The sequence below is a fragment of the Macrotis lagotis genome, chromosome 1 (assembly GCF_037893015.1).
Source record: "Macrotis lagotis isolate mMagLag1 chromosome 1, bilby.v1.9.chrom.fasta, whole genome shotgun sequence".
NCBI classification, from domain to species: Eukaryota; Metazoa; Chordata; class Mammalia; order Peramelemorphia; family Peramelidae; genus Macrotis; species Macrotis lagotis.
The window spans coordinates 323,009,812-323,024,787 of NC_133658.1; the positions used below are offsets into that span (position 1 = coordinate 323,009,812).

General features: G+C 36.9%; 1 protein-coding gene and 1 pseudogene across 1 annotated transcript in view; both read right to left on the reverse strand.

Moving 5' to 3' along the window:
- RALGPS1 (Ral GEF with PH domain and SH3 binding motif 1) overlaps positions 1-14,976 on the reverse strand; it is a 749,724-nt gene that overhangs the window by 24,976 nt on the left and 709,772 nt on the right. The gene's annotated exons all lie outside the window — the stretch shown is intronic.
- LOC141517389 (small ribosomal subunit protein uS2 pseudogene) lies at positions 5,447-6,362 on the reverse strand (annotated as a pseudogene).

A 14,976-nucleotide genomic window follows, 5' to 3' on the forward strand; every position in this document is an offset into this window, starting at 1 on the left:
AGCATTTCTGGAACTTTGTAATAGTGTACCTGAATCCCCTTTTCACTTGAACTTCTGCCCAAAAATATCTTGAGTTGGAAATTTCAGAAATGTTCCTTTCCTCCCTGGTGTAACTGTAAGGAAGGGGTTGGGACAAGGTTTTTTCCCTTTTTACCCTGCCAAATGAAGTGGCTTAACTTGGCTGAGTTACTACTGTTCTTCTTCAGTGATTGCTGCTTTTTGTGCCAGGGCAAGCCTTGTGTAGGGGTCTTTGTTGCTGCTCCAAGGCAAACCCAATGAAGAAGTCATCATTACTAGTTCTGGACAAACTTCACATGAATAAAAAAAGAGAATAGGGATTATAAGAGACTTCAAAAAATCAATTTCATGAGTGAAAGATGGGAAAGTTATGACTAGATAGTAAGTTCATCTCAAAAAGATCTGGGGTTTTTAAGGATCTACAAGTTCAACAAGAGCCAGAAATTTGAAATTGTAGTCAAAGAACTAATTCAATTTTAGATTGAATCGAGGGAGGCACAGAGTTCAAGAAAAATGAAATGTTCCCATTGCTCTCTAGTCTGGTCAGATCTCACTTGTAGACTTAGGAAGAGTTCTGGGTACATAAAGAGATTGATATTCTGGAAAGTATCCAGAGAAAGATAACCTCCTCCAGGATAGTAAAGGTCCTCAAGATCATGCAGTACGAAAATTGGCTTAAGGAATTAAGAAATATTGAACCTGAAGATGACAGAATTTATGGGGAACATGATAGCTATATTCAAGTATTTGATGAACTAGAAGATAGAAATAGAGGTATTAAGTAAAGTTTTCAGAGAGGGATAATGTAAGGAAAAACTCCTTAATGATTACTGCAATCCAAATAGAATGAGTCAGCTCAGGGAAGGTGGTAAGTTTCCTCTCACTAGTAGTCTTCCAGTAAAGACTGGATGACAATTTGTTGGAGATATTTAGAGGAGGTACTTGACTGAATGAGATGATATCTGAGTTTGTTTCTGCCTTTTAGAGACTGAAATTCTGAGGTGGTAAAGCAAATTCTTGTTGGTGGTAGTATGAGAAAGAGAATAATACAGTTAAAAATTGAATCACTTCTCCTTTTCCTTCCCCAGTCCCTAGAGGTTTAATAATAGTAATGGCTATTTCTGAGATCAAGGCATAAAAGGAGGGAGGAGTGAGCCATTAGAGAAAGATTTAGGCTATTTTCCAATCCCAATAGGGATTCCTGGAGAGTGGGCATTGAGGCTGAAGGAAGCATTCAGGCTTTGACAGGATGCCTTCCCAAAATGTATGAAATCAAGAATTCAGCAACCAAGCTCCATAATAGGGAGAACAGTGCAGCTACCTCTTCTTGGGTTCTTAGCCACTGCAACTGATCCACTGGTAAACTTATGAGTACCAGTCAACCTTCAAATTTCTTGATTATCTTGTGCTTTTTGATCTCAGGGAACTTTGTGGATTTAGCTCTACATCATAGGAAACAGATACTGGGGCAACACTGAACCATGGCAAAGGTGTTAGAAAGCTTTGATGAGTATCCCCTCTGGTCAGTTTTAATAACTCATGAACTGTGTCCCTTATAGGATCAGTGGACAGTCTTGTTCTTAGAATTTGAAAATTTATGTTGCATGATTTCAAGGTCTTATGGAATGTACAGGTAGCCATGTTTTGGCTGACTTTATCATGTCTAGGGCTGCCTAGAGATACTTCATATAGATACCTTTCCTGACTCCATAGGCAGATCATCTCCCTCTCCTCAAATTTTTCCTGGCCTTTGCCTACAGAGCCTTGCTCTGATTTCAGTCTTCTCTTTGAAGGGGAGCTAAGTGGTGCACTGGATAGAGTTCTGGGCCTAGTGTCAGAAAGACTCATCTTCTTGAGTTCAAATCTGGCCTCAGACAATTCCTTAGATGTTGGATGCTGGACAAATCACTTAACCTTGTTTGCCTTTGTTTCTTCATTTGAATTAGATTGTTAGCTTATAGAATCACTGAACCTCAGAGTAGGAAGAAGCCTTAATACTTACCTAATCCCACACAGCCCTTAGTATAGGAAGTGCCTCTATAAAACGCCTGCCAAGTGGTCATCCAAGCTCCACTTGAAGATTTCCTTTAGTGATTAGTAAATAATAACCTTCCAAGGGAGATGATTCTATTTTGGGGCAACTCTAATTCTTGAGAAGTATTTTTTCATATTGAACCAAAATCTATTTTGGAGATCATCTACTCCAAGCTCTTCATTTTATAGATTAAAAAAAAAACAACTGAATTCTAAAACTAGTAATAGTGGAACCAACACTAGAACTCAACTACTCTTGACTCCAAATTAACACTCCTTCCACTGAATGTCTGATGAGGACACATAGAAATCAGTTAAAGGCCGTTGGGATTTTATTTTTTTCCTTAGGAAATTTCACCTTGGATTAGCCTATATATCAAGTCTATCAAGATCTTTATGGAAATTCATTATGTAAAATGGTATATAAGTTACCACTCCCAACTTCTTTTTACTATATTATCTTCAAAGTTGCTGAATAAGCACAAAAACAGGGTCAATGACACAACCTTGCATTATGCCACTAGAGACCTCTTCCAGAGTTTTTATTAATCAACCCAATATCACTTTGACTCTGGTTATTCAATCAACCACTCATTCATCTAATTGTACTATTGTCTAACCCACCTTTCTTTGTCTTTTCCATAAGGTTTTTATGATAGACTTTGTACAATGCTTCAATGAAATCCAGGTATGCTATGCCTTCTACTAGTCTAAGAACCCTATCAGAAAAGGAAATGATGTTAATCTGACATAACCTGTTCTCAGGGGACATGTAATGATGACTCATAGTGATCACTACTTTCCTTTCTTAATACTGACAAACTATCCTCTTAAACAGTAATGCAGAGGGGGTGGCTAGGTGTCACAGTGGATAGAGAACCAGCCCTGGAGTCAGGAGTACCTGAGTTCAAATCTGGTCTCAGACACTTAATAATTACCCAGCTGTGTGGCCTTGGCCAAGCCACTTAATCCATTTGCCTTGCAAAAACCTTAAAAAAAAAGTAATGCAGAATCTACCCTTTTTAAATCAGAATTTTCTAGTCCTGTGAAACCTTTTCTGTTTTTAAATCAGTAACAGTGGTGACCATACTGACAAATTCTTTCAGGACTCCAAGTTAAATATTATCCAAATGTTAGCTAATTACTGTCAGAGAAGAGAGTAAAGAGAAATATTGGAAGCTACAAGGGTGCAGATTGCATCTCTATTCAGGAACTTTCCTAGTAGTCAGAAATTATGCAAGTTAAAAGAATCTACTTTAAGCTGTAGTGAATGCTGTAAAGTCACCAAAAAAAAAAAAAAGACTTTTTGATCAACAACTAGGAGGATATGGTAGAGAAAATTCCTTTACTGTATGGTTTGACCATGTGACCAATGAGACCCCTTCCAATTTTAGGACTTTAAGATGTCTTATATTCCTTATTCTGTTTTAACCTAGAAGATGGGCTTTACTTTAAAAATTGTTAATATATTTTATTTTAGATCATTTAAATTTAAATTTTTCTCTCCTACAAATGTGATTTCTATTAACAAGAATAAAAAAAGAAAGGAAAAACAAAACAGTTCAGCCACACATTGTCTGACAATATGCAGTTACATTAATCATCTCCCACTTCGTGGAAGAATGAAATTATACATTCTCTTCTCTTTTCTGAGGCCATGCTTAATTTTTATAATTAATTACACAAATCAGAGGAGTTTTATGTTTCTCTTTCCATTTATAATATTTTAGTCATGAGGTGCATTACTTTCCTGGTTCTATTCATTTTACTTTGTCTCAGTTCATATGACTTCCCACACTTCTTCAAATTCTTCATAACCATTATTTCTTAGAAAATAGTGATATTTCATTATAACAGACCACAATTTATTATCTATTCTTTAAATTATGGATATCCACTTTGTTTCTAGTTCTTTGCTTAAACAAAAAAAATAGTTTTATGAATATTTTGATGCCTTTCTTTTTGTCATTGACCTTCTTAGGGATATATTGGTCTTCACTTTTTATTGTTTATAGCTTTGATCTTTTACAATTTAACTATTTTGAAAGTTTATTTTAACTTACTAGATTTTATTTATTCAAATTTATTTAGACATATTTTCCTCATTTAAAGGCCTCCAGTGTTTCACTGTAGTGTGGAGGTTACTCCGGCTTCTCAAATGCCTGTTTAGAGTAAATGCTAATTGGTTCAGATAAATTGGAAATGTTTTGAGGACAGGTTTTTAGGACACTGTCATCTGGGGACTGGAAAAGATGACTTTAGAGGTAGTCATTACTAAAATGATGGTTACAAAGTCTTTGGCTTTAGCAGTTGATAAATACCAACTAATAAGAGGTGGCAGATTTGAGACCTGCATCAAAGGAGGGACCACACATAGTGATGAAATCATATAGCCTTGAGTATTGCAATTAGGTATTTATTTTTTATTGGGACATCCCAGTGTTCCAGTAGAAGACATATATGCCAAATACAACAACTGAAATGCTTCCCCCCCCCTCTAGTTAGAGCTCAGCACCCGCAAAGAAACTGCTATTTCCTGACTCTGATGATTCCTGTTTATTAAAAGGATATATGTGTGTGTGTGTGTGTGTATGTGTGTGTGTGTGTGTGTGTGTATGTATACCTGTATCTGTGAATACAGTGGGAATATAAGAGAGTAGAGAGGATATAGAAAGAAATAATGGAAAATTTGTCATTGTTAACATTAAAGGAGTTATAAATAATTGTAGCTATTGTTTCATATTGGTTTGACAAAATTGAGGGAAAAAGAAACAAGGCTAGGTTTGTAGTATAGTTCACTAAAGCATATTTGCCCCAGGGCATAACTAAAATACAGAACATCTGCAATAAATAATAGTAGCAAACACTGCAATACTAGTAATTAAGGAGGAAAAAAAGTAAAATTAAATTAAAGAAAAAAGGTCTATGGCAACTGACATACAGAAAATCTGATGGTCCTAGTCTAAAACACATGGCTCTTAGAAATCTTATAGAACTTCAGGATGAAGTTTACTCCAGATAAGGCTAAATATACACCTAAGTATAGTTGGACTTCTACTGTTTGTACATCCAGGCCTAGCCTATAACACCCAAGGATTAAAAACAATTTATATCTTCTGATATTATCAAAGACTCCACTGACAGGAGAGGGAGCAAGAGAGCCAGGTGACACCTTGTGGCAGAATCAACCATCCTGGCAGGGGATAATTACTTGAATGATTTTTTTCTTTCCTGTATTTTGCTCCTCTGGGCCATGTATCCCAGAATATCTTTTGCATTGAGCAAATTACCTGAAATCTTAGATACAAATTCTGGTAAAATATGACAACCTTTGCTCACCCCCCCCCCCTTATTTTGTTAAGAAACCAATGTTTATTTTCCATCCACATTTTTCCAACACTATTAGAGCATCTGGGTAAAACTTAGGACCACTCTGTCGTAGTTCCTACCCATTCAGTGGCCTGAGCAGTAGGAGCTGCAGACCAGTCCTCAGTAGCCGGCTGAGCATTCCAATCATCAGTAGGGAACTGCTGAATGGGCACAGATGGCACCTGGACACCCTCAGACCAATCAGCCACCTCTGGCTGAGCAGCAGTGAATTCTGGGGTAGGTGCAGTCCATTCACCCTGAAATTCCTCCTTTGTCACTGCCTTCTCAGCTGCGATCTGCTCTTCCTTTTCAATCTCCTCTGGATCTCTGTAGAAGTAAAGATCAGGCATGACCTCCCATGGGTGCTCGCGGGAGATGGTACCACGCATCCGCAGGACTTCTCGGGCCAGCATCCACCACATCAGACGCACTGAGTGAGCTCCCTTGTTGTTACATGGGATGGCAATGTCCACATAGTGAAGTGGGGAGTCTGTGTTGCACAGTGTAATGGTTGGAAGGTTAACATATGATGCTTCAGTCAAAGGCTGATGATCTGCACGAGGATCAGTGACCACCAAGAGGCGAGGCTCCCTGAAAGCTGCCTGGATCTGGTTAGTGAAGGTGCCCGGGGTGAAGCGTCCAGCAATAGGTGTGGCGCAAGTGGCAGCAGCAAATTTCAGAACAGCTCTCTGGCCAGTGTTCCTGGATGAGATGACACTAACATCAGCTGGATTTTCAATGGCAACAATGGCACGAGCTGCCAGCAGAAGCTTTTCCCAAGTTCTCTTCAAATTAATAATATAGATGCCATCACTCTTTCTTTTGTAGATATACTGTTCCATCTGGAAGTCCAAATTGGTGCCACCCAAATGGGTGCCTGCAGCGAGGAATTTGAGGACATCATCCTCCTTCATCTTCAAGACATCCAGGGCTCCGGACATTGTGAAAGTTTCCCTTGAAAGTTACGATGGAAACCGTGAACAACACTGTATGGACCCCTCTTCTGGGCAGCGTGGAAAGCTGCTCACTCCTTTTTACCCATCATTCATGTATACTTGGGATTGCAGAACTCTGATAGTGGTGGTCCTCCTAGACCATTATGCTCTAAGTACTGATTAGAATCAGGGCAGAATTTGGAAGGGATGCCTTGATGCCCATTTCTGAAAGAAGGTGATAAGGTAGGGTACTATCAAATCAGCTAAATCTGCACCCACCAAGTTTCAGAAGAAAAATGAAACACTGCCTGGACCCCAAAAGGTCATTCTATCCATTAATTAATATTTTATTTTTGTTGTTTAGTCATTTTTGACAGTTTGTGAAGCCATTAGGGGTTTTCTTGGCAATGATGCTGAAATGGTTTGCCATTTCCTTCTCAGATGAGGAAAATGAGACAAATGATTAGTCTAGGGTTACTCAGTTAGTAGTTGTTTGAGACTAGATTTGAACTTAGGAAGATGAGTCTTTCTGACTCCAGGCTTGATGCTCTATCTACTGCACCACCTAATTACTCTACTAATATACCTAGTTGTCTTGTATTTGTGGAATACAATAATATTACAGATATAAGTTCTCTACAAAGTAATTAAAGATGAAGTAAGCACTATCAATTGGTGATACCAAGGAACGCTTCATGGAAGATGTAGTACCTGGACTGAGAAAAGGAGGGAATGTATTCTAGCCAAGAGGAATGGCTTGATCAAATATTATCATTCTTTTGTTTAGTTATCCCTTCCCAAAAGGCAATTTTTCACAACCTACTGAAACAAGTCAATCAACAAACAATCAATAAGCATTTATGAAGCACCTACTATCTACACAAATACCATATTGAGCTTTGGAATAACAAAAGCCCAATTTGGATCCTATAAACACTTCACATGAGGAGTAGAAAACCCACAATGTTCTATGGCCACCAAACAGGTAAAAAATTCATAGAATTCACAGAACTGGAAGTGATCTTAGGGATAACCTAGAAAACCCCTCTATTTAAAGGCCCAGAGAGGGAAAATGATCTGCCCATTGTTATACAAAGAGGAAGGAACAGAGATAAGACTCAAACCTTGGGATCCAAGGTCTACCTATCATTCTTTCCACTTTGCCACATTTTCTCATTTGTATTTTTGTAATGATGATGATAATTACTAGCATCTAAATCAAGGGCAAGGAACCTCCAGCCTGTGGGCTGTTTTGGACAAACTGTCAAGGCAATTGCAAGTAGGGACTTGAAATTCAACAAATCTAGTAGCTTTTTAAGGGTGAATTGTTTAAATGTTTGATCAGATATAGCCTGTGAATGGTATTATAAATGTTCAAATGATCTTTGGCAGAAAAATGTTTCCCATCTTTTTTTGGGGGGTGGGGGTAAAGCAATGGGGTTAGGGCAACTTGCCCAAGGTCACACAACTAGGTAATTATTAAGTGTCTGAGGTCCGATTTGAACTCAAGTCCTGACTCCAGTGCTCTATCCACTGTGCCACCTAGTTGCCCCCTACTGGGCCACCTAGCTGTCTCAGTTTCCCACCTTTTTGGATATACGTTTTTGGGACAGCTAGGTGGTACAGTAACTAGATCTCTGGGACTGGAATCAGGAAGACCTGAGTTCAAAGACATTTGCTAACTCTTTGACCCTGGGCAAGCCACATGACCCTGTTTGCTTCAGTTTCCTCATGTATAAAATGAGCTGGAGAAGGAAATGGCAAACCACTCCAGTATCTTTGCCAAAAACCTCCCAAATGGGGTCATGAGGAGTCAGGCATGACCCAAACTACTTAGCAACAACAAATATAGTGCTATAAGATTTGCTTAATACTTTTTTATGTATGTTATCTCACTTTTTTCTCATAACAATTCAGAGAGATAAATGCTATTATTATTCTCATTTTACAGATGAAGAAATGGACACATTTTCCACACACATCTACAAACAAATAAGAGGCCATTCTGGCTAGTTTTGTCATATTTTAAATCAAACTGACCAGTTTGTATAGAGCCAGGCCCATAACACCCATCTTCTCCCTCTGGAGCCTTGGCAAATAACATTGCTGCCTTTCAAAAATCCAATTGATTAGTGACCCCATTGGGGGTTTACAGTTTTTTTTGGGTGACTTCTGGTCAAGTTGGCAGAGGCAAGCCAGGCACTGTTTTAAGCTCTCCAAGTTTTCCCTCAGAACTAACACGAACCAAGCCTCTTAACAGATTTTGGATCTGCAGAATCCAGTGAAGAACCTAGGAGAATATCACGTAGCAAGGTCTGTCACAGAGGAGCATTGGTGAACCAGAGGAGAGAGCAGAGACGAAGGGCAAAGGTGGCAGAAGCATTCGCTGTGTGTGTGTGGTTGGCAGAAGAGCTCCAGCTTGGAGGACCAGACATTGATCTGGTCAGCTCAGCTGGTCTGATAGCTGAGTCCCAGTGTTTCCAGCTGAATCCCCTCTCCCCATTCCTGTGAGAGAAGAGACTTTCTCCAGAGCAAACAACCCTCCTGGTGTTTACACCTTGCCCTGAGGTTCAGATGAGGCCACCATATCTCCCCCAATGCTGATTTCGGATTAAGTAGATTAATTACCAGTCCATATTGTTCAAGAACAGCCTAATAAACCCTGCTCTCCCTCCCCCAAGGACTAAGGAGGGGACCACTAATCATAGAGAAACCAGAGAAAGCTTCTGGCATCCCCTATAAGCCAACCCATTGAATAACCCCTGAAGTGGTCAAAGCCTCTAGGGATCTCAATACTAAAGATCTGTGAACCAGCCCCTTCCCCAGCACAAGTCCTGAGGGAAAGGACCCAAAATGAAGAAAGGCCAGCATAATAACTGAATGTTACCTTGAAGACAAGGATCCTAATTCAGAAAGGAATAAAGCTTCAAAGGAGAATATGGATTGGTCCAGCCCAGAAACACTTCTTAGAAGAGGTCAGAAAGAAGTTTAAAAATCAAATAGAAAAAGTTGGAAAAGAAATGCAAGAGAAAATTAACATCTTACAATAAGAAAAAAATCCTTTGAATTTGGATAAGTGTGAAAAGAAAATAATTCTTTCAAAAACACAATTGGGGAAATGGAAAACTCCTTCAAAAATAGAATTGACTAATTGGAAAAGAAGATACAAAAAGTAAATTAAGAAAACTCTTCTCAAAAAAAAGATTGAATCTGTGAAAATTAATGACTTCATGTGATATCAAGAATCTGTTAAACAATTAAAAAAAAGAAAAAATAGAAGAAAACGTAAAATACCTCATCAGCAAAACAGCAGACCTGGAAAATAGATCCAGAAGAGACAATTTAAGAATTATAAGACTTCCTTATAGGACTTCCTGAGAACTTGGAAGATAAAAAAAAGGCTAAATCCATACTTCAGGATATAGTGAAGAAGAACTGCCCTGATATCCTGGAACCAGAGGGCAAAATAATCATTGAAAGAATATATCGATTCTCTCCTGAAAGGGATCTCAAAATGAAAATACCAAGGAATATTGTGGCCACTTCCAGAACTAGCAGATCAAGGAGAAAATTTTACAAGCAGCCAAAAAGAAACAATTTAAATTCCAAGGAGCTACAGTCAGGATTACACAGGACCTGGCTGCATCAACATTAAGGGATTGAAGGGCCTGGAATATGATATTCCAGAGAGCAAGGGAGCTTGTAATGCAGCCAAGAATTCACAATCCAGCAAAACTGAGGCTTCTCATCTAGGCAAAAAGATGGACATTGAATGGAATATGAGACTTTCAACTTTTCCTGATAAAAAGACCAGAGCTAAACAGAAAATATGGTCTTCAAATGAGAGACTCAAGAGATACATGAAAAGGTAGAGGGGGGAAAAGAAAAAAATGTTATTCAATAAGATGAAACAAACTATATTCCCTCCTGGGAGAAAGATTCTCATAACTCTTGAGAATTGTAACTCTCTTAGAGAATATACTTAGCCAGAAGTAATGGACACTCACGACTTGTCTGTGACTCTGATGGAATGAGTGAAAAAGAATATGTCCTTAAAAAGGCGGGGGGGAGACAGTAAAGGGATGGGTGGAAGGAAGAGATTAAATGGTTTAAAAATTATGTTACATGAAGAGGTTTCAAAGGACATATTGCAATAGAGGGGAAGGAGGGAGGAGGTGAGAATTGTTTGAATCTTACATCAGATTTGACTCAAAGAGGACTAACACACACTCCTTTGAGTTTAGAAACTTGTCTTATCTTTTAAATATTAAGGGGGAAAGGTGGGACTGACAGAAAGAAAGGAAGGAATATGGGGCAAAGGGAAAGGGGAAAGAAAAGGAGGGAGTTGGATAGAGAGGGACAAACACACAGAAGGACATGGTATTCAGAAGCAAAATACTGGAGAATAGGGAAAAGGGGAAAATACAAATGGAGGGAAGATAGCATGGAAGTCAATACTCGGTAATAACTTTGAATGTGAATGGGATGAATTCTCCCATAAAATGGCAGCAGATAGCAGAGTAGATTGAAAAGCAGAATCCTACAATATGCTGCTTATAAGAAATGCATTTGGAGCAGAAAGAGATACCTACAGAGTAAAGATAAAAAGCCGGAGCAGAATATATTATGCTTTAGCTGAAGTGAAAAAGGCAGGGGTAGCAATCCTTATCTCAGACAAAGAAGCTACAAAAATAGATCTCATTAAAATAAATAAGGAAATTATATTCTCCTAAAAGGTACCATAAACAATGAAGCAATTTCAATACTAAATATATATACACCAAGTGATATAGCATCCAAATTCTTAAAGGAGAAGCTGATTGAGGTACAGGAAGACATAGGCAGCGAAGCTACTGGTGGGAGGCCTCAACCTCCCTTTCTCAGAATTAGATAAATCTAACCATAAAATAAATAAGAAGGAGGTTAAGGAGGTAAATAGAATGTTAGAAAACAGACATGATTAGACCATGGAGAAAACTGAATAGGGATAGAAAGGAATATACCTTTATCTGTAGTACATGGAACCTATACAAAAACTGACCATGTATTACAGGGCATAAAAACCTTACAATAAAATGCAGAAAGGCAGAAATATTGAATGTATCCTTTTCTGGCCATGATGGGATAAAAATCACTTGCAATAATGGACTATGGAGATATAAACCTAAAGCTAATTGGAAACCAAATAATCTCATTTTAAAGAATGAATGGATCAAACAACAAATTATAGAAAAATATAGTGATTTCATCCAAGACAATGACAATAATGAGACAATGTAACAAAACTAATGGGAGATAGCCAAAATAGTCTTTAGAGGATATATTATATCCCTAAATGGTTACATGAATAAATTAGAGAAAAAGGAAATCAATGAACTGAGCATGCACTTAAAAAAGTTAAAGAACAAATTAAAAATCCCCAATTAAATACCAAATTAGAAATTCTAAAAATTAAAGGAGAAATTAATAAAATCAAAATCAAGAAAAGTATTGAATTAATAAACAAAAGCAAGAGTTGGTTTATGAAAAAAACAATAAAATAGATAAACTTTTGGTTAATTTGATTTAAAAAAGGAAAGAAGAAAATGATATTACTAGTTTCAAAAATGAAAAAGGTGAACTCACCACCAATGAAGAGGAAATTAAAGTAATAATTCAGAACTATTTTGCCCACCATATGCCAATAAATTTGATAATCTAGGTGAAATGGATGAATATTTACAAAAATATAAATTGCCCAGGTTAAATGAAGAGGAAATTAAATACCTAAATAACCTTATGTCAGAAAAAGAAATTCAACAAACCCTCAATGAATTCCCTAAGAAAAAAATCTCCAGAGTCAGATGGATTCACTAGTGATTGCTATCAAACATTCAAGAAACAATTGATTCCAAATTTATATAAACTATTTGGAAAAATAGGTGAAGAGGGAACTCTCCATAATTCATTCTATGACACCAATATGGTGCTGATACCTAAACCAGGAAGACTCAAAAACAGAGAAAGAAAGTTAGAGACCAATTTCCCTAATGAATGAGGATGCAAAAATCTTACATAAAATATTAGCAAAGCTATTGCAACAAGTTATCACTAGGATAATACACTATAACTAAGCAGGATTTATTCCAAGAATGCAGGGCTGGTTCAATATTAGGAACATTGTCAGCATAATTGACTTTATTAATAACAAACCTAACAGAAATCATATGATTATCTCAATAGATGCCAAAAAAAGCCTTTGACAAAACACAACATCCATTCCTACTAAAAATACTAGAGAGAGTAGGAATAGAAGGACTGTTCCTTAAAATGGTTAGCAGTATCTATCTGAAACCATCAGCAAACATTATATGCATTAGGGATAAACTAGAAGCATTCCTAGTAAGATCAGAGATGAAATGAGGATGCCTGTTATCACTACTACTATTCAATATTCCACTAGAAATGTTAGCTTCAGCAACAAGAGAAGAAAAAGAAATTGAAGGAATTAGAGCTGGGAAGAAAGAAGCAAAACTTTCACCCTTTGCAGATGACATGATGGTATACCTAGAGAATTCTAAAAAAAATCATTTAAAAAAACCACTGGAAAAATTGGCAAATTTAGCAAAGTCACAGGATATAAAATAAACCCACATACATCCTCAGCATTTCTATACATTGGCAACAAGATACAGCAGCAAGAGGTAGAAAAAGAAATGCCATTTAAAATAACATCAGGGTGTATAAAATACTTGGGAGTCTACCTGCCAAGGCAGAATCAGAAACTCTATGAAAACAACTATAAAACACTTTTCACACAAAATCAAACATATAAAATATAAATAATTGGGCAAATTTCAATTGCTCATGGATTATCTGAACCAATATAATGAAAATGACAATTCTGCCTAAATCAAACTACTTATTTAGTGCCATACCAATCAAACTTCCAAAAAATTTCTTTAGTGAGCTAGAAAAAATTATAACTAAATTCATATGGAGAAAAAGTCAAGACTATTAAGGGATTTAATGACAAAATGCAAAAGAAGTAAACTTAGTCTTGCTAGATCTAAAATTATATTATAAAGCATTTAGTCATCAAAGCTGTCTGGTACTGGCTAAGAAATAGAGTGGTGTATCAGTGGAATAGACTAGGTGCAAAAGAGACGGCAAGAAATTATTTTAGTAATCTGCTGTTTGATAAACCCATAAAGTCCAGCTTCTTAAGAACTCACTTCAATTAAAAACTGCTGGGAAAACTGGAAGATAGTATGTCAGAAATTAGGATTAAACCAACATTTTATACTCCATATCAAGATAAGATCAGAATTTAGACATAAAAGATAATATAAGAAAATTAGGAGAACAAAGGAAAAGTTTACCTGTCAGATTTATGGAAAGGGGAGCAGTTTATGACCAAGGAAGAGATAGAGAACATTATAAAAAACAAATTGGATAATTTTGATTACATTAAATTAAAAAGATTTTGTATAAACAAAACCACTCTAACCAAGATCAAAAGAAATGTAGTAAATTGGAAAACAATTTTTACAACTAGTATTTCTGACTACATAAAATATATAGAGAACTGATTCAAATTTATAAAAAAAACAAGCCATTCTCCAATTGGCAGATGGTCAAAGGATATATACAAAGGCACTTTTCAGATGAGGAAATCAAAGCTATCCATAGTCATATGAAAAATTGCTCTAAATCATTACAGATTAAAGAAATACAAATTAAAGCATCTCTGAGGTACCACCTCATACCTCTCAGACTGGCCAATATGACCAGAAAGGACAATTATCAATGTTGGAAGGGATGTGGGAAATCTGGGATATTAATGCATTGATGGTGGAGTTACGAACTGATCCAAAGTTTCTGGAGAACAATTTGGAATTATGCCAAAAGGATCATAAAACTGTACATACCCTTTGGTCCAGCAATGCCATTACTGGATCTGTGTCCTGAAGAGGTCATGAAAAAGGGGGAAAGACCCACATGCACAAAAATATTCATGGCAGCTCTGTTTGTGGTGGCAAAGAACTGGAAATTGAGGGGATAATCAATAGGGGAATGACTGAACAAACTGTATATGTATGTGATAGAACACTATTGTTTTATTAGAAACTAGGAGGGATGGGCTTTCAGAGAAGCCTAGAAGGATTTGCATGAATTGATGCTGAGATGAGCAGAACCAGAAGAACATTATACATCAATGTGGGTTGATGATTAACCTTAAATGGACTTGCTCATTCCATCAGTGCAGTAATCAGGGACAATTTTAGGGGATCTGTGTTGGAGAATACCATCTGTATCCAGGGAAGGAGCTGTGGAGTTTAAATGAAGACCAAAGACTATTGTCTTCAATTCTTTAAAAAATGTCATTTTAAGGAAGAAAGTATCATGGAAACAAATGTAAAGATTATCAGATTGCCTTTCTGTTGGGGAAAGGGGGATGGGGAGGAAAGGAGGGGGGAAAATTGTAAAATTCAAAACCTTGCAAAAATAATTGGTAGAAATTACTATTGTATATAATTGAAAATCAAAATATTTACATTTAAAAAACAAAGATCCAATTGATTAGTGCCTTCATTTGGGGTTTCCTTTTTTTTTTTGCGAGGCAATGGGGTTAAGTGAC